Here is a 25927-nt window from a genome sequence, read left to right as displayed (position 1 = left end):
TATCATCCAAAATTAATCTTCTCTTAACATATTGTCTCATTTTTTCCCTACTAAACCCATTTCAAACAAAATTGAGGATATTTTCCTATTTTAGATCATATTCTTATTTACAACATACATCAACATCACTTTTGTTTCCATGGACATATCTTTAGTTTGAGATCACTTTGCTATCTTTCTCGAACCTTGTTTAATATTTCCAATCACATCAATTTGCATGTTAGAAAATGTTCTCTTCTTTAATGTTGAGTCTACACCTAATAATTTCAATTTCTCTTGCAACTCCTTTTTTGTAAGAAAAAGTGAAAGCAACTAAGCTTGTTCAACTATTTCAATGTTATCAATTTTAGTCATTATTTCTCTTATCATCTTATTCATTGATATTTTCTTCGAAAAACTTAAGGGTTGAATAGTAGCTATAAGTGTTGTCAATCTATCCACATCCATTTTAAGCAAATGATCTATATTTTTATGAAAAATTCCATTCTTTGTAGTTTGAGAAATATTTATGAGTTCATCCATACCAGTAGGAGTGTCTGATCGCTATTGTTCTCTAACTTCTATCACTTTAATTTCTATAGGGAGCAATCTTGAGCCTTCTCCAAAATTCATTGCTTAAGATTCTATAAGCAAAGATTCAGACCTTCTTCAACTTCTATTACTTGAACTTTTTTAGGGAGTGATCTTGACCCTTCTCCCATATGTACTTCTACTTGTGTTGAGTCTCCTTCAACATTTTCTTCACCTTCACCTTGTTGATTGTCTACAAAAAATTTATAAATGAATCAAATTAGAAAAAAAATAAGATTGATACATAATTAAATCTGACACTATGAAAATAAATAAATTATATATATATATATATATATATATAAAATTACATACCTTGTTTATTTCTATAATAATGTATGAAATTTTTATGAAGATTTCTTTGTTCTGCTTCATGAGATCTGTTCCTTGCATGTTTTCTTTGTCTTTCTTTCTTGTTTCTCATTAAAAAAATCAACAAATCACCTTTTCCTTAAAAAAATCAAAAAATTATCATTTCCTTCAAAAATTTGTATTTACTTTATAATGTTTTCCTTCAGTTTCAAACAACATTTGCCTTTAATGTTGAAGTGACCTAATTTCATGTTCGGGCAAACATAAACTCTTTGACATGTTCAAGCAAACATGTTAAAATAAAATTCTAGTGGAATTTTTTTTTGGTAGATATGTTCATACAAACATGGTTTTATGTGAACATATCCTTTTTTAAAAAGTAAAGGAAAAAATCATCTTTTGACCCTCAAAACTAGGATCAAATGATCTACTATTGTAAATAAAAAAAAGTCAGATTGTGCTTCTCAGAGCAAGCTTTCCAATGCCTACAATTTTAATACATATTATATTCTTTAAGACTTTCAAATATGAGTTTAATTCATTATAGGTTGATTAATGATTGAACATCAACTATCTTCGACACTTCTAGAAAAATTGTAAATTAGGTCAATTTGTTTTCAAAAAATGTGTAGGACATAAGTTACTTAAGTTAGCTTTCTATTTAAGAAATAAAATTTGATTTATCATATATTGAGTTCTAGTTATGCTTGTCAAAAAGAATGCATGTCTGAATTACAATTGATGTTGATTCAAAACTTCACAAACTCTACAATATTCAACCAAATTGAATCAAACCAAATGGATCCTCTAGATATTGATGTTAAAAATCCAACATCAAAATAATTATCTCATTATCATTTGTATAAAAAAAAAATTATGCTTGTCAAGCAGACCGTCACTCTTTAAAAATAAATATTTTTGATATGTACCACTTTTGAGGGAGAAGAAAATTCTAACTTAAATTTATTTATTTTTTAAAAATATGGTTACAAAGTAGGAGCAAAATACTAGAAATCATTAGTTTACATCATCTTCAAATTATTCATAGTTTTAGAGTTATACTCACTCAAATGTGAGGTTTGTTTCAAAAATGTTGATTTCAAAATTGAACAAAAAATTGAACCCAATAGATTTGTTTTGGAAAATGTGGCAAGAGATAAAAATTATGGATTTGAAGTGAGTTAAAGTTTGAATTGTTATAAAAGAGAAAATATAGGTCAAAATATAATTTCTATTTTTGATTGATTTATCTATATATGTCAACTATAACATAATATGAGATCAAACAAAAAAATGTTCATTTCAATATAGTTTTGTGGGGGGAACTAGATTGCTCATTTTCATCATTTTTTGCCAACTAAAAAATCATTCTTAAAAATTAAGAAAATATATCAATTCTTGTTTTAAATAACCATTAAAACCAATAGTCCTAAACTTCATCCACTTCTACACATTTCATTAGTTTACTTCATTTTTAAATTCAAAATAATAATACCAGTTTTATGTCATTCAAGTTGAATAGTTATACTTTTGTCAGCATTTTTCTTCATAAAAGGGTGATACATGTTTGTGCTTTTACCCGATGATACTAGTTGGCATGTAATTGTACTAAGAAATAGGTCAAAACTATATCACATTATTAAAGAGTTGAGTCAACATGTAATATTTTTCCATGGTCTCAGTGTAAAAGTGACACCTTGATTGCAATGTATAATAAAATTTGTCTTTACTTTACACACTCTAAGTACATAAAAACTAACTTGAATTTTGATAATTTTCTTTTAGTTAAATCCTCCACATGCGGAATTAAATGTTTAGAGTTTTTAAGAAAAAAAATCTTGTGCTCATAGTGTTCAAATAAATTATATAATAATCCATTAGAAAACCATGTAAATCAAACTTATTGTATTTTCCATATGCTATACTATTTCAATCACTTGTACTTAATTAGTATTAATAATTTTTATTTCAACAAATTATATGTAAGTATTATTATTCTTTATTATAACTTTTCATGTATAAATGCAAGTTTATTAATTTTTTAAATTATTGAAAATATTTAACGCAAGTTGATTGGCTAATATATTTGGTGCTTATATGAGTGGATTTGAAGAAACACTACACTCATTATATATATATATATATATATATATATATATATATATATATATATATATATATATATATATATATATATATATATATATATATATATATATATATATATATATATATATATATATATATATATATATATATATATATATATATATATATATATATATATATATATATATATATATAGTTGTAAATGTTTTAGAATAACTAAGAGGTGGGGGGGTGTGAATCAGTTATCCAAAGTCTAAATGCCCTAATAATACTTTTTCACTAATTATAGTGAGCCCATTAAACTATTCATGCATCCAAGCTTAAAACAACCATCTTAGCAAGTTACAACAAATCAACATGCAGGAATTAAACATGCAAGATCAACACATGACACCGTGATTTACCTGGAAACCCAATTTGGGAAAAACCACCAGTAACATGCTACTCAATTTTCACTCTTCTAAAGTGATGCCCTATTAAAGGCTTATAACACACTATTAAATGTGACCTTTTTAAAGGATTTCACCACATTGTTAGGAATGGGCCTGGTCAAAGGACTTTGGAACATTCACTTGGAATGTCACCCTGTTAAAGGATTTACAACATGACTATTAAACCAACCTAAGTCCATAGGATTTATACTAATTTTTACAATTGCTAGAGAGTAACAATAAGGGATTTTGATCTAATTCAACTCACAACATATCTTGTAGATTTTAGATCATACTTTAGTTCAATCATTTGCTTGGCTTCAATCATTGCGGCTCTGACAGCTTGTCTTCCTCTCAAGTTTCATCTCCTTAAGTCTTCTTGCTCATCATACCAATGTAATCATCTTTGTGGTCACATATCAAAACAGAGTTTATATGCTCTCTTCCTCCTTAGCACCTTATTTAGCACTTCATGCTTTCATACTTGACCAACCCTTAGCTTCGTGACCTTATGACTCCTTAAATAGAAATTTGGAATAATTTTCCCACTCGATTCTCCCTCTCCAACTTTAGGGTTTCAGGATACAATGTATTTGTCCCATATCTCATTTTTATCTAGAAAATTTGTCTAGAATCCATTTGTATTCACCCAAAAACATTTTACATAGAGTTCTGTGCCACCAGCTCATCATTCTTATCTTCTATCTGGTTCACAAAATTCTAGATAACAACCATGTTGGCTCAGATCTGGCAAATCTTCAACTTTTTAAATAATGTAGTAGCTCGACACTTGTTGACTTTCTGATGCTTGGCACATGAACATAACTCGGCACTTGATCTTAACTCGGCACTTGATCTTCAGTTGACACTTGATCTTCACTCGACACATGATCTTCACTTGGCACTTGATCTTCACTCAGCACTTGATCTTCAAGTATATTGTTAATACATCACTTTATCATTGTCTTAACTGATCTTTGTACTTCATTACAAAACCATTACTCAACCTTCCCCTTAGGTTCTTTTGTTACATCTTATTGATTCTTCATCAATCAACTAAGTTATAGTGATTGGATCTTATAAGCAATTGCCATTCCAACAAATAACAGGTTTGACATCAATGACAAAATAATGATTGAACACATTCTGTAGCAACAATATCTTTCATACAATGATCTTTTTCAATCAGATTACAACAATATATATGTATGTATATGTACACATACACATATGTATATACATATGTGTGTGTGTGTGTGTGTGTGCCAATATCTTAGGATGCTCCTATATATACATATATATGGATTAATTTTCTCTCTACTAGGTTCTAGTCATCTTAATTTATATTTTCATACTCAGACATTTCATCCTATTAATGTATCATACACTAATTCATCATTTATTATTATTTATATATATAAAGCACATTATTATGTTGAATACTATTGTACACTACTTCTATACTAATTATTTGTTTTATATATTATATCACCATTTCATTTTAATAAATTATTTTCATCTAACTTTTGCTACCTATATTTTACTTCTATTTATTAGATTTATTTAATGATTTAATAAATTTTAAATTATCACAAGTTACAACAAATACAAGCCAATATGTGGCACTTGTTTAAGTATCAAATTCTTTATAATTTCATATTAACACATGCCAAACATTTTCCAACATCTTTAAAAAAATTATTAGTATTGCTTCCATTAGCTTTATTTTATTGATTGGATCTCAATATCAATTTAGATAACCAATACATGTGAATTATAATTAGACAAGGACACGCATGAAGATAAATATATTGAGAGAACTAATATCTTTAAAATAAATCACTGATGTAAACTCAAAATTATATATCAAATTATATTAAAAAATATATAATTTTATATATAAAATATTATAAATTAAATTAATATTTAAATGTTACAAAATATTCTTTTCTATCATGTGAATGTGTACATAACCCTTGTAACTTATTTGAAAATAAGCCCTACTATAATTACATTTTTAACCCTCACTATCTATATAGCTTCTAGTTTAAATTATATATTCATTGAGAAAGACAACATGTAATTATATATTTATCTAGTTCAAAGAAATCATTTTTGAAATTAAGAAGCAACCAAAATGGGGTTGTCCCAAAAATAGAATAGAAACTATCCAAAGATTAGTTCATAATAACTAAAATAAGATTATCCCACCGTATTTTGAAATTTCAAAAAACTACTCATACCCATAACTGAAAAGAAAATACTACCATAAGATTAAGAATTCAGAATCTTATCAATATACAAAATCATGGAAATCAAATAAATATTGGTCCTACTACCAATCCAAATAAATAAACTAAAAAAGACCTGAAGGAAGAAGGTAAAATTAAGCATCGTACAAAAAATAAATCTAATGACATTAATAGGGGACCCATAAATGGTTCCTCAGATTTTCCAATAGAAATCAGAGCCAATCATTAGCTAAGAAGCCATATAGGGTGTAGTTTTTCTCCACCTCCTTATCATTGGTTCCTCAGTCTTGATTTTTTTGCACAAGATGGAATGTGGTGGTCACTAAGTGCATGATGTGAACCGAGAAATTGGCCAACCTATCAATCTTGTCCTTTAGGTCCTCATTCTGTTTAACTAAATCCATGATTGATTTTTCCATTTTTCCACAACCTTGTTTTCTTGCTCAGTGTTCTCCTTTCTGGCCATGGTGCCATGGTGTCTTTTTGCTGAGTGTAATCACCCCTATCCTCATCCATGGCCTCATGTTCTCCCCTTATGTTTTCTACATGGACTTGGCTATCCAAAATACCCATCTTAATTGGGGAGGATACTATGTCATACTCAACATTCTTGGACTTTCAAGAATCCAGAGTAATAATTTTAAATGTGTCAAAAACCTTGGAGGCTAAAAGGTTGGCTTCCTCCATATTCTCAATTTTGTCCTCACTTTTCTTTTCATCTTCTTCATGTTTAGTTTAGTTCCTTCTAGTAGCCTTATGTTTTGGATACGGTCCATACTTTTCTTGGAGGTTCCTAGTTTGGGTATGGTAGGGTTGATGGGGGGGAATTTTCCTTCATAGCTACTTGCTTTCCTAATTAGTGCCTTTACTCATAGTACCAATTTCTTAAATATCCAAAATTTTAATTTTATCTTCCTTAAATTTCTTGGCTATGGTTTTGAGGTCCTCTTTGGATGTGGGTTTAGAGGGAGGGGGGTGCGCAGAGGGTTGAGCTTTGAGAAATAATTTTTAGAGGAGAAGGGCTAATGCTTAGAATTTTAGGGTGGAAGCCTTTATCAAATTTGAACAAATACAACATTAAGGCTTGGTGATAGATGGTGTAATTTTTTCTCTCTTCATGTTTCTTCCTTATATTTCAAATACATTCATCCATAGAATGGAGAAGGAGAAAGGGAAAAGAAATAAATTCTTTATTACATAAATGATTCAGGGTAGGGAAATGATAATAATATAAAACCTTAACTTTTTCTTCGAGGGTGATACAACACATGATAAAATAGCAGACCATAGTCCATGTCTCTAGGAACATCTTAGGGTAAACCTTCCACAGAAACAAAGAACAAATTTGTTGGAGCAAAAGAAACTTCCAAGGCTTGCTTCATCTTTAACTTTAGGCTACTTCCTCCATGACTTTCCTTTTATCAATAGGTCAATAGTGTTGGCTATTAGTTATTTTGTGAACTCAAAAGTGACCCTATTGATGGTGACACGATACTTCTTCCAAGAGTCGACAAATTGTCAAGTGGTCATCTCTTCATGGCTTTCTATACTCTCCATAAAAGTGATAAATCCATCCTCTTTTAGATAGGAATAGGCCACTTTTTCATCCCTAGCAAACTTCTCAATTCTTAATGGCTCTAGTCTCAAATATTCCCCTTCGATAACCTCATCATCAACCAAGTTGACCACCAACTCTTTGTCTCCCTCATTAATCTCAGCTGCCAATTCCTCTACCCAAATGATCATATCTTAAGTGAAAACCAATGGAAAACCCTTACAAAATATGTAGAATTGTTTACAGCTAAAGATACCTCAAATGAATAAATACCTCTAGAGAATCCTAAACTTAAGTTAAAAGCAAGAGGCTAGGTCACCAAATCCTTGTGATATCTCCTTAGCTCCCCATCTTTTGTAGTGTGAGAAATCTCCCCAAATTAGCTTTGGAATATCAAATTTCCCCTAACCATTATGAACAATAATTGCCATCTTCTCATTAGAAGTAGCACCAAAAATAGAGACCACTTCTAAAATTATCATCATCATGGTACATCTATCAAGAATTGTAAGATAGCTTAAAAACTTAGCTAAGCCCATCATAAAAGAATAACCCTTTTCATATGCTAGGCTATTGTTCATAGTTTAAATTCCTATTTATAAGAAAGTGATTTGATCACCATTGGGATATCTTTCTTGTCTTGCCAAAATTGATCATTAATGATTTCATGTTTGTATCCTGCCAAGTTTCCCACCACTTTGTTCCCTTTCCTATAAATGTGTTGTATCCTGATATCATTAAGTCTATTCATGATTCATTGGGAATCCCTAATAATCCATGTGGCATTCTAGCTTATCTTAGTCTCCCCCTTAGCCACTTTAATGACTATCATGGAATATCCCTCTACAATCAAATTTTGAATTCACATTCTCCTAAATAACTCAATCCCCCATAGGGGTCCAAGCACCTTAGCTTTATTGCTCAAGACATTACCATATTTCCTAGAGTATCATTTGATACTATTTCCTAGAGAATTTCAAATAATTCCTCCTATAGTAGCTCCCGCCACCCACTTAGATCCAGCAAAGTTCAATTCCAACCAGTCTAGGAGGGGTGATGACTGCCATTTAGTTTATATCCTTTGGAGTGTCCTCAAATTGTCCATTCTATCTATAATTTTATTAATTCCCCACACTCTCATCCATGCCTTCTTAACATAGGTTGAGGGGTAGGGAGGAGGTTTCCACTTCCATATTAGGCCCCCTTCACTTAGTCCTCTAATGCAATTATGAATGACCACTCCTAGAGGTGTACTTATAATTGTAAATATGTGGTTGTTTCATTCTTTCCATAAGTTCCAACTTACACATGGAGGAATAATATTCCATGTCATTCTAATAAGGGGATTTTGTAGAGGAAACTGCCACCCAAGAATAATTTGGGAGATTGAATGGTGGAAAAATGATGAAGTTCCAATCTGCACCAGAATATTTTACCAAACTTGGGTAGATTAAGCACAATAGATAAAGAGGTGAGGGATAGACTCTTCCTCCTTATACCATAGCACACATCTATTGCACATCTAGAAGTTGAACCTTTTGAGGTTATCAATGGTGAGAACACTATTGTGCATGTCTAACCATGAGAAGAAATTGATTTCAGGTATAAAGTGTGAGTTCTAGACATATTTACACTCAGGATTCCCCCCCATCATCTACTAGGGAATTGTTCTAGAATATTTCACACTAAAATCCCTATTTATGTTTTTATCCCATATTATCTCATCCTCCTTTGGGAAGGAAGCAATGTGTGTCCCCTCAATCTTGCATTAAGTTCTTCCACTAATGCTTTATTTCCTCCCATCTAAGTTATCAAAGTTGAAAGTCATCCATTGATTATTTTGGATGTAGTGTTTCATCATTTCTCCTATCCCTTTCTTCCCCCTTCCTTTTAACACTATAAATTTAGTTTCTTCCAAAGGACCTTCTTCCCACCATCTATCCTTCCATAATTTGACTTGGTTACCATCTCCTAGGTTCCATCTTATTCCCCATTTCAACTATTTCCTTATCTTAGCGATGTTATTCCATTTCGTCAAACTAGTAGGTAGATTCCCCCTAGACAAAGTTTGGGAGAAAAGTCAGGAGATCAAATATTTGGTACTCATAATATGACACCAAGGGGAAAATTTTTGTGTCAACCTCCATCCAATCTTCATCATGAGGGCTTTATTAAGATCTCTATTTTTTCTTAGATTTAGACCTCCTTGAGATTTAGGCATACAAACTTTGTCTTGGCTAACCAAGCTTAACTTATTCTTTTCCTCAATTTCCATCCATATGAAGTTACAACGTATCTTCTCAATAATGTCTGTAAATTTACTAGATGTCTTAAATAAGGATAGAAAGTAAGTGGGGATACCTTGCAAGGAAGAAAAGAGCAATTAGAGCTTACCTGCATCTCTTAAGATGCCCCCCACCCCACCCCCCCCCACCCCCCCCAGACAAAGTTTGGGAGAAAGGTCAGGAGATCAAATATTTGGTACTCATAATATGACACCAAGGGGAAAATTTTTGTGTCAACCTCATCCAATCTTCATCATGAGGGCTTTATTAAGATCTCTATTTTTTCTTAGATTTAGACCTCCTTAAGATTTAGGCATACAAAATTTGTCTTGGCTAACCAGGCTTAACTTCTTCTTTTCCTCAATTTCCATCCATATGAAGTTACAGTGTATCTTCTCAATAATGTCTATAAATTTACTAGATGTCTTAAATAAGGATATAAAGTAAGTGGGGATACCTTGCAAGGAAGACGAGAGCAATTGGAGCTTACCTGCATCTCTTAAGATGCCCCCCACCCCCCCACCCCCCACCCCCCTTCCAACCTGCTAGCTTCTTCTGCATCTTCTCAACCACCATATTGCTGGATTGGGGAGTCACATATTAGATAGTAAGGGGGAGATCCAAATAAATATAAGGGAAGGAAGCAATTTGACATTCCAATTCCCTAATAATTCTTTGTTGAGTGGCCATTTCCATATTGCAAAAATATAATTTACTTTTTCAATAATTTATATGTTTTCCTGAAGCTTCAACATACCCTTTCAAAGTCCTTTTCTAGACATTTGCATCTCTTATTGAGGATATTCTATAGAGAAAGGTGTCATTAACAAATTGCTAGAGGACCTAAGGGGCAGGGTCATAACAAGTTTGATCCCTTTACTTTTGGGACATGCCACCAATTCTAGAAGATTTCTATCTAGAATCTTAGAAACTATTTTGAACAAATAGGGTGATAGCATATCCGCTATCTAATTCCCATCTTTGTTAGAAAGAAAGGACTTGGTGATATATTCAATTTTAAATTCATCAGATTTGAACATTTAGTAAATTGGCAATTATAGCACATACACAAAATAGAGGTCCAATCTACATCAAATATAACTTTCTACCAATTATTCATCTAGAAAGACAATACTGACTTAAGATAATGTATTCAATTTTAAAATCATGAGAGCACTATTCATCTAGAAAGACAACATTGACTAAAGATAATGTATTCAATTTTAAAATCATGAAATTTCATGAACACTTGTAAATTAGTAAGACAATAATAACTCATACACTGAATAGAGATAAAATCTACATCAAATGATGACTTTCAAACCTTTGATCATGAGTTCCTTGTTTGAATTAGCAAAATCTTATGAATACTTTAAATTATATGACTTAGAGTAGAATTCTAATTTGTACCGGCATCTACAAGAAGACATGTATGAAAAGGAATATGTGAAGGTAAGTGATCTTCAAAGAGAATGCTATGATTGATGACTATAAATATTCCACTTCTGAAGCTTTGCTTCATATTCCCATGGACAACCAGCATGCATAGTGGTATCTTCTTGTTAGCAGTGCTTTATTATTTTTCTATGAACTACAATGGACTACAAGGAAGAAGAAGAGGCTTTGTCTTCCACCAGAACCCCCTGGTTGTCCCATGGTAGGGAGCCTATTCCAAATGGGAAAAAAGCCCTATGAGTCACTATTTACTTTGTCTAGGAAATATGGCCCTTTAATCACTCTATCACTTGGCATGGAAACAACAGTAGTATTCTCCTTCGCTAACATGGGAAATGAGGTACTCAAACCCCATGACCAAAAATTTGCTAGGCGCACTATCACACAAGCAATGAAGAATCTCTGTTATCACGAGTCCTTATTGATATGAGCCAATACAGAGGCCACTCGAAGATGTAGATTTTTCCATCACACCAAAAGCATGTATAGATGGTGGAGAGGGATCTTATCGGGGATGTTGATAATCCAAGCCAATCAAAGATGTAGATTTTTCCATCACACCAAAAGCATGTACAGATGGTGGAGAGGGATCTCATCAAGGATGTTGATAATCCAAGCCTACATAGATGAAGGGTCAAAGGGCTTGAGGGACTCAAACTGGTGACCTATGCTCTGATACTATGTAGATTTTGCCATCACACCAAAAGCATGTACTAATGGTGGAGAGGGGTCTCATTGGTGATATAGTTGCTACACCAATAGAAGAAACTAAGACATATTTCCAGTCTAGTGTTTTTCTCTACCAAGAAAATTCAAGCTTCTCAAGATACTAGAAGAGATTTGGTGTTCCAAATGGTTTGTTTGATTTACAAGGAAAATGGCGTGAAGGGAAAGAGTGCGGCCATTTGGGATTCAATGTATAGAATAATTTTGAATCTCATTGGTTATCTGATGTTCAACACAGAGATAATAGATCCGAATAATTCATATGCTATGGAGTTCTAGGAGGCTCTTATGTCATGGGAAAAGCTCTGCCAAAAGCCCAGTTTGGCTGAATTTTTCCCTTGGCTTGGGATTCTAGATGTTCATAGCAAGAGGGGGTTAGATACAATCTCATTTAAAGTGAACTCATAAGTTTCTAGATCTCTACATTAGTAATCAAGTGGCGAGGAGAAGTAAGGAAAGAGATGCTAAGAAGGATTTTCTAGATGCCTTGTTAGATGTTAGAAATCAAATAGAGAATGATCTCTCCTTCATGGATATCAGGACAACATTTTTTGTAAGTATTAATTATATTATTTTATGTGCTCTTTGATAATTGAAGTTGATCTGACCTAAGAGTAAACATTACGCAGAGTCTTATGCCAGGTTTTGTATTTGTTTGGGTGTTATTTGTCATGGGCACTGGCTAATCTCTAGATAAAATGTATCAAAGACAAAAAAAAATTGTCAAATATGATTCTTTTTCAGATTTGTAAAAAATACAACGAATTTTTTTGTAATAATAAAATATAAAAATCATGAAGATCAAATGTTGAAATTTTCAAAAAATTTCATTTTATTTTCATTTTATTTTCATTTTTTCTGAAATTTAGTCAATGATGCAATTCTTAGAAAAGATAACTGCATCCTTTATGATGTGGGTAGGAGCTTTTGATGGCTAACAGTGACACTATTTCTGGAACACTAGAATGGGTAATGGCTAAATTGCTTCAACACCCACATATAATGAAAAATGATCAAGCATAATTGGATGAAGTTGTGGGTCAAGAGAGAAGAGTGGAAGAATCTGATTTAGATCATTTGCCTTATCTTGGTGCAGTGGTCAAAGATGTATTTCGATTGCACCCAATCCTTATAGGACAAAGAACTCTTGTGAATCAAAGGGATTTTTTATTCCCAAAGATGCCTAGGTGCTGGTTAATGTGTGGGCAATAGGAAGGGATCATGCGGTGTGGAAGGAGCCATCTAAGTTTATGCTAGAGAGATTTCTAGAGGTTGAGAAAAGTAAGAACAACTTTAAAGGCCAGGATTTTGAGCTTGTACCATTTGGAGTGGGAAGAAGAATATGCATTGAGTTTCCTCTAGCTGATAAGATTGTTCATTTGATTTTGGCATTGCTGATTCATTCCTTTGATTGGAGCCTTCTTGATGAGATGGGTGCTAAGGAAATGGGCATGGACAATGAGTTTAGCATTGTGTTGAAGAAACATCAACCATTGCAGGCGATCCCCACTGTGCAATTGCCACATAAATTATATTAGCATGCTACTTCATTCACCAAGAGATTCTTGTGAATATATATTAAAAATAAATTCACAACTTTAATATTTTCAATTGGCACAAACTATTGTTGAGTTCCAGTTTTACTCGGCACCTTAATAAGCCGAGTGGCAAAAGTGTGCTGAGTGAGCTTGGAAAATGAAGAACAAATTGACACCAATGGATGCCGAGTGAGCTTGGTAGTGTGCATGCTGAGTGAAATTGGTAGCCACATGAGGGTGGAGATCAGTAGAAGAAGGTACGGAGTGAACTTAGCAATAACTATAAAGTTAAAACTCAAATTAAAGACTAGATCGAGTGACAGAATTCCAATATGAATTTTACCACCATTAAAACCAGAGAATCCAAGGCAAAAAATATTCAACAATAAATTTCACAAATGGAATTTATAGAGGAAAGACAATGGATTCACGTATGCCTTCTTGCTTACTATTTAACTTTGATTCAAAATATTACAGATCTAGGAGCATTTGGCTTCAACTTGAAAACCCTGAAATAATCCTAAAAATTTCAAACTATTAAACAACTTAAAACCTTGAACTTGCAGTTCTAATGGCTGCATACAATAGTGCCTGGACCAATCACTACTTCAATAGGATGAAATCAAAAAATAATAAACTTATAGAATGACCAGAGAAGAAATATGTGCATCTGCAGGCATGAAATGAACTTCCTTCTGTCTCTGCACTCTGATGCCTAGATCTACTGATCACTTCTTTTTCTCTACAACTTCTAATCTCTTCAACTTCTACTACTCTGCTGAATGAATCAATACATTCCTTTTTGTCTCTTTTCTAAAAAATGTTTCCCCCTCTTTTCAAAATTTGAAACTCACCTACCTGTATTAAATTTTTGACCGTTCTACAAATGTCGAGAGGTAGGTGAGGTTTGGCTCAAGGGGAAAACAATAACGTGTGAGAAATTTCAACACTCCCCCTTTGTCCTGAGCCAAACAAACAAGGATCATTGCTGTTCCACATCAACTACACCAAGACACTCTCTTAGGTGTACAAAAGTTCCTATGCCTAATGGCTTTGTGAAAATGTCTACTAGTTGCTACTCAGACTTACAAAATTCCATTTTGATATCTCCATTCTCCACCAACTCTTTGATGAAGTGATATCTGATCTCTATATGTTTTCTTCTCTCATGGAAGACTGGATTCTTGGACAATGCAATAGATGAGATGTTGTTACAATAAATTGTGGTTCTATCCTCTTTCCTTTCATTCAAATCTATCAAGATCCTTCTTAACCAAATAGATTGATATGCTTCTGCATTTGCTTCTATATACTCAGCCTCTTTTGTAGATTGAGCAACAATAGGTTGCTTCTTGGATGTCCATGAAATTGCACCCGATCCCATATGAAATACATATCCATAAGTGCTCTTCCTATCATCTATACTTCCAGCCCAATCACTATCTATGTAACCAACCAACTTGAAATCATTTGATGCAGTATACAAAATCTCAAATCCCTTGGTACCTTTCACATACCTTAGGATCCTCTTTCCTACTTACCAATGGGAATCCTTTGGTGTTTCTATAAATCTGGAAATCAAACTTACTACATGTATTAGGTCTGGCCAAGTTGTAGTCAAATACATCAAACTTCCAACCATACTCTTGTATAGTGTTGGATCCACTCTCTTGCTAGAGTCTTCCTTGCTCAACTTCAGACCTATTTTTGTTGGTGTGGGGGCTAGCTTACTATTCTACATTTTGAATCTTTCCAAGATCTACCTTGCATATTTTTCTTGAGAGATGAAAATGTCATTATACATTTGTTTTACTTCTATGCCTAGAAAGTACTTCAAGAGACCTAGGTCTGTCATTTCAAATTCATTTTTCATGGCCTCTTTGAACTCACCAATTAGAGCCTTGTTATTACTAGTAAAAATCAAATCATCTACATACAAAACAACAATCAACACATTTCAATTTTCTGCCTTGATGTAGAGAGTAGGCTCACCATTGCTTTTCAAATATGAGTCAATCCTACTGTACCATGCCCTTGGAGCTTGCTTAAGCCCATAAAGAGCTCTCTTCAATCTATATACTTTATTCTCATCACCTTATATTTCATAACTAGGTGGTTGCTCCACATATACTTCTTCCTTCAATACACCATTTAAGAAGGTGAACTTCACATCCATTTGGTATACCTTCCATTTGTGCTGAGCTGCAATTACTATGATAGCACACATAGCTTCCATTCTTGCAACCGAGGCATATGTCTCATCATAATCTCTACCATACTACTGTTTATAGCCCTTGACTACTACCCTTGCCTTATGCTTATCAATCTTGTCTTCAGCATTGCATTTGGTCTTGTAGACCCATTTCACTCCAATCACTTGCTTCTTGGGAGGAAAAATAGTTATCTCCCATGTCTCATTCCTTTCTATAGCATCTATCTACTCATCCATGGCCATACACCATTTCTTCTCCTTAAGAGCTTCTTCAAAATATATTGGATCACTATGAGAAAATAATGAAAAATTAACACTCTCATCATAATCTTCATATCTTTCATCTTGGTATATTTCCTTAAGACTCTTGGTCTTTCTTGGTAATAGGGAGGAGAGTGTGGGATCAAAATCTTCACTGCTACTACTTTGTTGACCAGCTTGGTCTTCACTGTCACTTGACACTGACACTCAATCATGCTTGGAGGATCTCAGAAATGACTAAAGCTACTTGCCTTTTCTTCTATTTGCTCCTTCTTCTTGTTGTTCATCAGCATCTTCTTCACTCATAATTGGCACTTTACTTGAGGTGCTCAGTGATTCATCAGTTGGTCCATACCATGACTGATTTTCAAGAAACTCCACATCTCTTGAGAGAATCATCTTGTTGTTCAATGGGTCATACAATCTATATGCCTTTGATTCTGAGCTATACCCTATAAATATGCACTTCACACCTTTGTCATCCATTTTTTTCCTTTGCTCTTTAGGCACGTGTGCATATGCAACACATCCAAACACCCTTAGATGTTCAACTGTCCATCTTCCTCGTGACCATGCTTCTATTAGAATTCTATCACAGACTATCTTTGTAGGACACCTATTAATTAGGTAAACTATTTTTTCCATAGACTCTCCCCAAAATTTAGTTGGGAGACTTTTCTCTTTCATCATGCTCCTTGCAATTTCAACAATGGTCCTATTCTTTCTTTCAGCCACTCCATTTTGCTGTGGTGTATAGCTGGCTATGAGCTCTTTCTTTATGCCATGTTTCTTACAAAAATTTACAAAAGAATTGGAGGTATACTCCCCTCCTCTATCTGATCTTAGGATCTTGATATAGTGTCCACATTCTCTTTCAGCATGGGCTTTAAACTCAAGAAACTTATCAAATACTTCAGATTTAGATTTCAAAAAATAAACCCATGACCTACAACTAAAATCATCAATAAATGTTATGAAATAAGTACTCCCCCTAATGGAAGTAACTTGCATAGGATTGACTAGGTCAGTATGCACTAACTCTAATGGATATCTAGCCCTCCTAGAATTTCTAGAGTTAAAGTGAAGCCTATGTTTCTTACCTAGAATACAAGCCTCACACTTGTCACATGAATTTCCTATTCATGGAAAACCTTCTACCATTCTTTTATTTGACAAAAAATTTAAACCAGCATAGACAAGATGACCATACCTGAGGTGCCATAGCCATGAAGGGTCTTCAATCACACTCCTTAGAGCTAATTGTGTGGGAGGTGTAGAACAAACTTGAGATGAGAAACATGTCTCTATCCTCAAATGAAACATTCTATTCTTTATCATTTGAACTGCTACAAGTAGGTTCTTGCTCCCATCCTTTTCATGAATGACACACATGTCATTCTCCATTAGCACTTTGTATCCATTTTGAATGAGCTGACCAATGCTCATTAGATTTTGATTCATACCAAGGGAAAAATACACATTTTGTATTTCCTTCTTCTCACCTTGCTTGGTGCAAACCATAATAGATCCTTTGCCCACTACTGGTAGGGTTCCATTGTTACCCATTTTAATCTCAGATTTGAAACTCTTATCAATAAATGAAAAAAAGGTTTCATTACCACTCATGTTGTTGCTACATCCATTATCGAGGTACCAAACCTCAGAGCTTCCTTCTTCACCAACATTACACATGATGAAGGCAGTGGCACTGTTTCCACTTCCCATGTTCACATTAGCCACATTTGCTTGTCCTGACTGATTATTTTGCTTCTTCCAACATTCACTTGCATAATGCCCATATTTATGATAGTAGTAGCATTCTACATTACTCCTATTTGAGTTTTATTTTTTCTTACCTCCTCTTGAATTATTTTTTGAGCTACTTACTCCATCTGCTCTTCCTCAGCTTTTTGCTTTAGATTTTTTTTGTCCTCCATTACCTCGGCCTCTACCTTTGGAGTTTTTGCCTAAGCCATTTCTTCCTCTTCCCCTTCCTCTTGGATTTGACTGAGCCTTGAATGCTTGCTCTTGGGAAGAAGAAGATGTAGATATGTTGATCTTATGCTCATGGGTTTGAAGAATACCCATCAATTCATCCATTGTCAAAATAGTGAGGTCTTTTGCCTCTTCTATGGTCATGACCAAATTGTCATATTTATGAGGTAAACTCCTTAATATCTTTTCCCCTATCCTCTACTCTTGATAGTCTTCTCCATTTGATTTTACATGATTAATCACATTGGAGGTCCTTGAACTAAAATCTGCAATTGATTCATTTTCCTTCATCTGAAGGTTCTCAAACTCCCTCCTTATATTTTGTAGCTTTACTGTACGGACTTTATCAGTCCCCTTGAAGTTTGTCTCAAGGATGTCTCATGCTTCCTTTGCATAATTTTCTTCTGCAATCTTGGGGAATACCATCTCTATCATTGTTGCTTCAATAAGACTTAATGCCTTAGCATCCTTCCTCCTTGACTCTTTTAAATGAGTCTTTTGATTATTGGTAAGAGCAACATACTGAGCTAGGTCTGTCACATCATTAAACCCATTAACTACAAAATCCCACAAATCATTAGCAACCATTATGGTTTTCATTTTCTTTTCCCATGTATCATAATTTTGTCCATTGAAAGGTGGTGGTTGCTGCCATATCTTTCCTACATCTCCTGCCATGTCAAAAATCCCAAAAAAAATTTTCCTAACTCACTATGGATGTGGGGCCTCAAAGCTCTGATACCATGTGAATAAATATTAAAAATAAATTCACAACTTTAATATTTTCACTCGGCACAAACTATTGTCAAGTGCCATTTTTACTTGGCACCTTAATAAGTTGAGTGGCAAAAGTGTGCCAAGTGAGCTCGACAATGAAGAACAACTCAGCACCAATAGATGTCGAGTGAGCTCGGTAATGTGGATACTGAGTGAACTCGGTAGCCACAAGAGGGTGGAGCTTGGTAGAAGAAGGTATCAAGTGAACTCGACAATAACTATAAAGTTAAAACTCAAATTAAAGACCAAACCGAGTGACAAACTTCCAACAGGAATGTTACCACTATTAAAACTAGAGAACCCAAGGCTTAAAATATTCAACAATAAACTTCACAAATGGAATTTATAGAGGAAAGACAATGGATTCATGTATGCCTAATTTCTTACTATTTAACTTTGATTCAAACTATTACAAATTTGGGAGCATTCGGCTTCAACCAGAAAACCCTAAAATAACCTTAAAAACTTCAAACTGTTAAACAACTTAAAACTTTGAACTTGCAGCTCTAATGGCTGCATACAATAGTTCTTGGAGAAATCACTACTTCAACAGGACAAACTCAACAAACAATAAACTTATAGAATGATTAGAGAAGAAATACATGCATCTGCAGGCACAAAATGAACTTCCTTCTATCTCTGCACTCTGACAACTGGATCTGTTGATCACTTCTTTTTCTCTACAACTTCTAATCTCTTCAACTTCTACTCCTCTATTGAATGAATCAATACATTCCTTTTTGTCTCTTTTCCAAAAAATGTTTCCCCCTCTTTTCCAAATTTGAAACTCACCTACCCATATTAAATTTTTGATCGTTCTACAAATGTCAAGAGGTAGGTGAGCGTTTGGCTCAAGGGGCAAACAATAACATGTGAGAAATTTCAACAATTCTTGCCTAGGTTTTTAACATTTACTTTATTGTTATTCAATATAATAATTGCTTTTGGATTGCAGATTCCTCACCTTTCTGAAGCATAGATACCAATTGATCATACAAGTGCTATTTCATGCATATCTTGTCCAATAGGGATTTTAATATCTCGTGTAATTAGATACCAATTGAACAAAATAGACTTGTGTTTGTCCATAGTCTACTATTCTAACTTGCTTGTAAATGTATATATATTTTCCATGAGACATAACTATCACAAATACAAAGAAAAACTTCTTCTAAAAAATTTGAAGCATTTGAACATCTAGACACCTTAAGAAGGGACTTTTGAGCTAGCCTATAGCTAGATGGAATTTTGAGCTACAACTGATGCAAGTGATAAAATGACAAATTATCTTGAAGTGCATTATGATTTACAAGGAATTTTTCACTAGTTGGGCATAGCAATTGGATAACCATGACATCTACTCAAGCAGATATTTCTATTTGCTAAATTAGACTTATACTAGACATGTGTGTGTGTGTGTGTGTGTGTGTGTGTGTGTGTGTGTGTGTGTGATCTGGTATGTAGCTTTTCATATGCAGGTATTTTTTCAACAATGATTTGATTGCAATTATAATCTTAAATTCAAATATCATCTCCTTATACAAATGTTTGACCTCTTCTTATAGAGATTCTGATATGATGTTTGATCTTCTATATATAAATTGCCATTGCTAATGTCATGTTGATATGAGTCATCTATCTGTAGTTATGGAGAATGATATGGTATGCAAGTATTATATATCTATGACTATACAAGTAATATAATCAAGTAATCGATCTCTATTATTATGCAAGTAATATAAGTAATATATTTGCTGTAGAAAATGGTATTGAACTATAAGTATATCGATCTATAGAAGTAAATTCATTTATTGATTTTGATGATTTACTTTCCTTAATAGATCTTGCATATATAATATATTGAAGACTTATGATATTTCAATTCCAAGAGGCACAATTTGTAATAGTTAGTATTCACTAACTAATCTGGTCCTTGCAGACTTGAATACTAAAGGACTTATGATTAAGATGAATATTTTTTGGATAAGGTGAGTTAGTCTTACCATGATATATTATTTTATTTGTACTTTCTTGGAAAGTTTCTAAATGAAATTGGATTCTTCTACAAGAAAAGAATTGGAGTAGAAAAGCAAAAAGCTTCAGTATTTTGACAATGTATTCTCTTATGCTTTATTTTTACACAAGGGTCGTGCATAAGGAAGTTTCTAAAATAATTTGTAGATACATTGAATGGATGCAAAGCATTTTTGTAGAGAATTAAGAGAGAGATGAGATATTATTTGCATAGGGTTATGCTGCTAGATTTTCTCTAGAATGGAGCAAGATGTAAATCTCTATGTGAAGGCTGAAAATGTATTGTAACTTGTTGCTGAATAATACATTAGCTTGATGGTTTGGAGAGGGGTTTTCACCTTGAAAGGTTTCCTCCACATATATCTATTCTCTCTATTTTGTCTCATTCTTCTAGTTTCATGATTGTAGAATAATAATCTATATGTCATAATGATGTTAAAATTTATTTAGATCAGTATATAGCGATCACTTTCCTTCAAGGTTTTAATTGTGGGAAACCAACTATTTTTGTTTCCTCTTTTATGACATAGTAGTATGCACTTGTATTTTCTTATTAAAATTTGTTCAAGGAACTATTATATACATGATGTGCATACTGATCTCAGATGACTTTCTAGGGTGCTTTCATTTCACTTCAATTGGTATTAGTGCTTAGTTTTGTGAATTGCATTTTGCTTGCATCTGAGGATTCATAGTTTTTCTAGTTCTATGTATTTCTTTTGTTAAGTTTTCTTAGCTTACAAAGCTTGAAGAAGTTTTTTTTGAAGGAATTGGCTATTAATTAATCCTTTGGTGAGTGAAAGTCTTGCAGGTGATTTAGTTTTTTAGGAGACAATAGACATTTCTTGAAGGATGGTGAAGATAGAGAAAATAAAGTTGGTCATGTTGAAATGGAATTGATTTAGAGCTCTTGGTTGACAAAAAAATAATTGCTAATGCATTGGTTTTGGAAGATGTCTCTTTTGTTATCTGGAATGCCTATAAGCTATGGAGTTGATTATTTGATGATCTGGAAGCTTTTGGATAGCATCTCTCTCTTAGATGCATGTACTAGTAGTGGTTGTAGAATTGGACTACAAGTGGGTCTAGAGTTCTTGTACTATATTTTCCTCTTGGATTCTTATACATGCATGGCTTGGATTCTTGTTCATTGGATCTAAGGGGTTTATAGATTTTTCTTAAAAATCTATGATGATGCTCATTTGTGATAATCCATTATTTTGGTTTCTATTGTTTGGTATTTTAAAAACTTTTGATTTTTTTAGATGAGAAGTGGCTGTGGATGTGCATGGGTGAGTCTTAAACACAATATTTTTGTATGTTTTTCATGGTGAAATAAAAACTTGTGGTTTTATGTGGATCTATTGAAGAGCTATTTTCTAGACTCTAGTTCCTTTAGGGTGTTACTAGATGAGATAGTTATAGTTCTACATGTATGCATGCTTTGTGCATGGTGAGAGGAGGTGGGTCTCTTTCTCTACATAGAGATGTTGGTACATGACTAGTCACTCAACATTTTAGTCATGATGCCTTGTTGAATTCTCAAACTATGGTGCTCGATGTGTACATAATTGTCAGATCAAATTTATACTTGATTTGGTGTTTGAGTCATGTTGTCTACATGATTATTCTCTTTGATTTCATTTGTACATGTTACTAATGTGATAGTGGGTTTGAATGTTGCAATGATTAGATCTACAAGTTATGTGATTAGGTTGGTAGGCCACCCATTTAATTGCAATAGGATAATTTGGATGTGTACTATTTATATCCACCAAATTTGATTCAGTGTTGGTGCAGACATGTTAGCTAACCTTGTTTGCAGTCACTTTTGCATTGGTGTGGTTGCCTTGAGACGAGAGGATGGATGATAAGTGAGTGATTGGATAGTTAATTATGGGGTCTTATAGCATGGTGAATTTCCTTAGTCTAGAAATCTTGGTTTCACTTGGTGTGATGTGCAATCCTGGCTAATTTTTTAGATTTGGGAGATGGTGTGTCATATGCTTGGAGAGCTTGGTATCATGTTTTAGTGGGAGCTTTAGTAATGGCTATATTTTTCCATCATATGGTGATGGATGATCTTCTTTAATGTTGCAAATGTTGGAGGATTCCTTAGATCATGTTCCTGCAAAAAGGTCTTTCATATTTGTTGATTCACTAGTTGGAGATGGTATCTTTGTGTGATTGGAGATGTTGACATCTTTAGGATTCAAGGGGTCCTTGGTAGAGATTTTGTTTATGCTTTTATTTGATATGTTATTACGGTGTCTTTTATGTCATGATTTTCTCTTTATTACCAATTTAGAGTTGTGAAATGATACAATAATTTGATATGATCACATGAAGCATGTTATCTCTTTGGAGGAGATGGTGTAGATCATGATGTCAAGTTTATGTTCCTGATTCCATAGTTGGAGTTTTGACATTATCTTGGTTTAGTTTCTTAGTATTGAGTACTTTGATCATTTGCTTGATACTTCATGAATGTGCTATGTTGTAATGGATTTTTTCATGGAGTGATTGATTACAAGTGCTTGTGGATACTTGGAGACCTAGGTGAGGCTAGAGTTCTCTTAATATGAGAGATATGTTGTTAAGATGTATACTCTTAAAGAGATTTCAATAGAATGTCTGAGGAGCCTACACCTTTGTTGGATGTGAGTTCAATAGAGACCTATGAGGAGATTGTTCTTTGATAGGTCACAGGGTGACTTGCATATCTTGGAGGAGCATTGAGATGTATTATCTAGTGCTACTTTTAGGTGCTTTATGTTTTCTTTCATATTCATAGATTTTGAGCTACAATTAAATGGTTCTAGAGGATTCATTGTGAGAGATGGATAACATGGTTATCTCCTTGAAGTTTGTTTTGATTTATTATGATAATAGGAGATGGTAGTGGGTTTATTTTCTAAAATGGGAAATGGAGTTTTTTGATCTTTTTTGATAGGCTTACATCCATGTAGATTCATGATATCATGTTATGTTTGATCTCTTGAGGTTGGATGATTTTGTATGATGTTGTGGATTTTCTCTTGGGGTTATGAAGGAGATCATACTTTACACAACTAACATTTAGAAGTGTTTGTAGAAGGACATGGTACATGCTTATTTTTTTAGTTTCTTTCTTTGGTATTGGTTATCTTCTTGGATTTTTTGGGTCACATAACATTATTTTTTGAGATCTGTTGGAGCTATGGTGGTTACTCTTTTGTGGTCATTTGTAATCACTTGTACTTCATTTTTTTTGTGATGACAAGGTGGTTACTTTATCTCTTTTCTTTGTTGGATGTGGAGAACATGGGAGAGCTATTGAGACTGGATGATAGAGGTGTTTCATGCAATGTTTTTGGTACAAGATTTTCATATCTTTGTGGGTGGTCCTTAGTACTACATGGTTACACTTCCTTTGTGTTTTTATCATTAGAATAGGTATGCTTTTGATTTTTTAGATTTGACATTACCCATGCAGTGGGAGTTCTTGTATGTGTTTGGTCTTCATTGAATGGTTTGCACATAGAGCTCAAGGTTGTAGCTTATGGGTTGGTTATGTTGTTTGCATGAGTTTTTTGATGTTGGATAGCTTTGAGGTACGAGTGATTGGATGGGTTAGCATTTATTGTTGATTCTATTTTCAATCTCATGGGTTTATCAATTGGATTAGACCAATCAATTTGGTTGTTGTTCTAGCTAGTGTTTTATCTTGTTTTCTAGATGATGACTTCACATTTTTGTTGGGCTAAGAAGTTGATGTTTTTTTATGTTACTATGTAGCTCATGAGCATAGTGGAGTAGTGGCAATAGCTTGTAGCCTTTTTTATCACATGGATATTATGCTTGTGTTATTTGGACAGATGTCTAGTTGGAGTGTGAGAGAATATGTTATGATTTATGTGGTTTCATGGATGGTTGTGATGATATAGTTTCATTAGTTTGAATCTTGTAAGGTCTTCATCAATTGGGAGATATTTAGGATAAGGTGACTCAACCTTACCACAATTTATTGCTTTATTTGTGCTTTCTTGGAAAGTTTCTAAATGAAGCATGATTCTTCCACAAGAAAAGACTTGGAGTAGAATAACATAAAGCTTCTATTTTTTGGCAATTTATTCTGTTATGCTTTATTTTTCTACAAGAGTTGTGCATAAGGAAGTTTATAAAATAATTTATAGATGCATTGAATGGATGCTTTAGAAATTGTTTCCTCTTGTATGAAAACTCTATAAGTACAAAGAATTGTTGTAGAGAATTAAGAAAGAGATTATAAGTCATTTCCACAAGGTTATGCTACCGAATTTTCTCTAGAATGGAGCTAGATATAAATATCCATGTAAAGGCTGAAAATGTATTGTAACTTGTGGTTGAAAAATACATTAGCTTGATGGTTTGGAGAGTGGGGTTTTCACCTAGAAAAATTTTCCCCATGTATATTTGTGTTCTCTATTTTGTCTCATTCTTCTAGTTTCTTGATTGTAGAATAATAATTTGTTTGTCATAATGCTGCTGAAATTTATTTAGATCGATAAATTGCAATCGCATAGTAGTATGCTTGTATTTTTTTATTAAAAGCTGTTCAAGGAACTATTTTATACATGATGTGCATATTGATGTCAAATGACTTTTTGAGGTACTTTCATTTCCCTTCAAATATAAACTTTTATAATGCCCTATCTCAATATATATTGGTTCAATATTAGTAAAATGCTTTTCGGGTTTGCTATGATATGCACATGTATGTGACTGTACCAATACTTATAAAATAATTTACATCCATTTAAGATAGCACTTGAATGACATTTGCATATACATATATTAATATTTGTTAATTTTCTAAAATTTATATAATTAATCATGAGAAACTAAAATATTGAATCTTTTATATATATAATTCTAAATATTAAATAGAAAAATGTTTACAAGAATATATATTTAGATGGCAATTATTGTATATTCTTATACATTGGTTGATATTATTTTTTAAAATATATTTATATTAATTAAATTAAAAGTTAAGGTCTGCTAATATGTGTAAAAAATGGCTTGAGTTGGTTGTTTATAAAATTATATATATATATATATTTAAACATATCTACTTATTATGTCAATTTGAGTATACATAATGGATTGAAGCTAATAAAAATCCCACTATTTATTTTTTACATCCTAGCCAAAATTTATATTAGAAATGAAAATGGTTGCAATTATGTAGAAATGAACCAATTAACAATGAATCAAATTTAAATAGTATTACATGATAAGAAATGATCATAGAAGAGTAAATAAATCTAAATAGAATTTGCATTTAAGTACAACTATTATTTTTTACTTATTACTATTATATTTTTTATTGGCATTCTTTATTAAAATTTAAATTTTGCTTAAGTATTTAATATTTAAAAAGGTGGAAAAAGC

General features: G+C 32.9%; 1 pseudogene; it reads left to right on the top strand.

The window, feature by feature from the left end:
• The first annotated feature begins 11042 nt into the window (after positions 1-11042).
• On the top strand, positions 11043-13233 carry LOC149553393 (geraniol 8-hydroxylase-like; annotated as a pseudogene).
• Positions 13234-25927: the final 12694 nt, after the last annotated feature.

This window comes from Cupressus sempervirens, chromosome 6 (assembly GCF_028749045.1).
Source record: "Cupressus sempervirens isolate cs-2001-9-10 chromosome 6, ASM2874904v1, whole genome shotgun sequence".
NCBI lineage: Eukaryota > Viridiplantae > Streptophyta > Pinopsida > Cupressales > Cupressaceae > Cupressus > Cupressus sempervirens.
The sequence above is the reverse complement of the archived record's forward strand: the minus strand, read 5'-3'. Positions and strand labels throughout refer to the sequence as shown.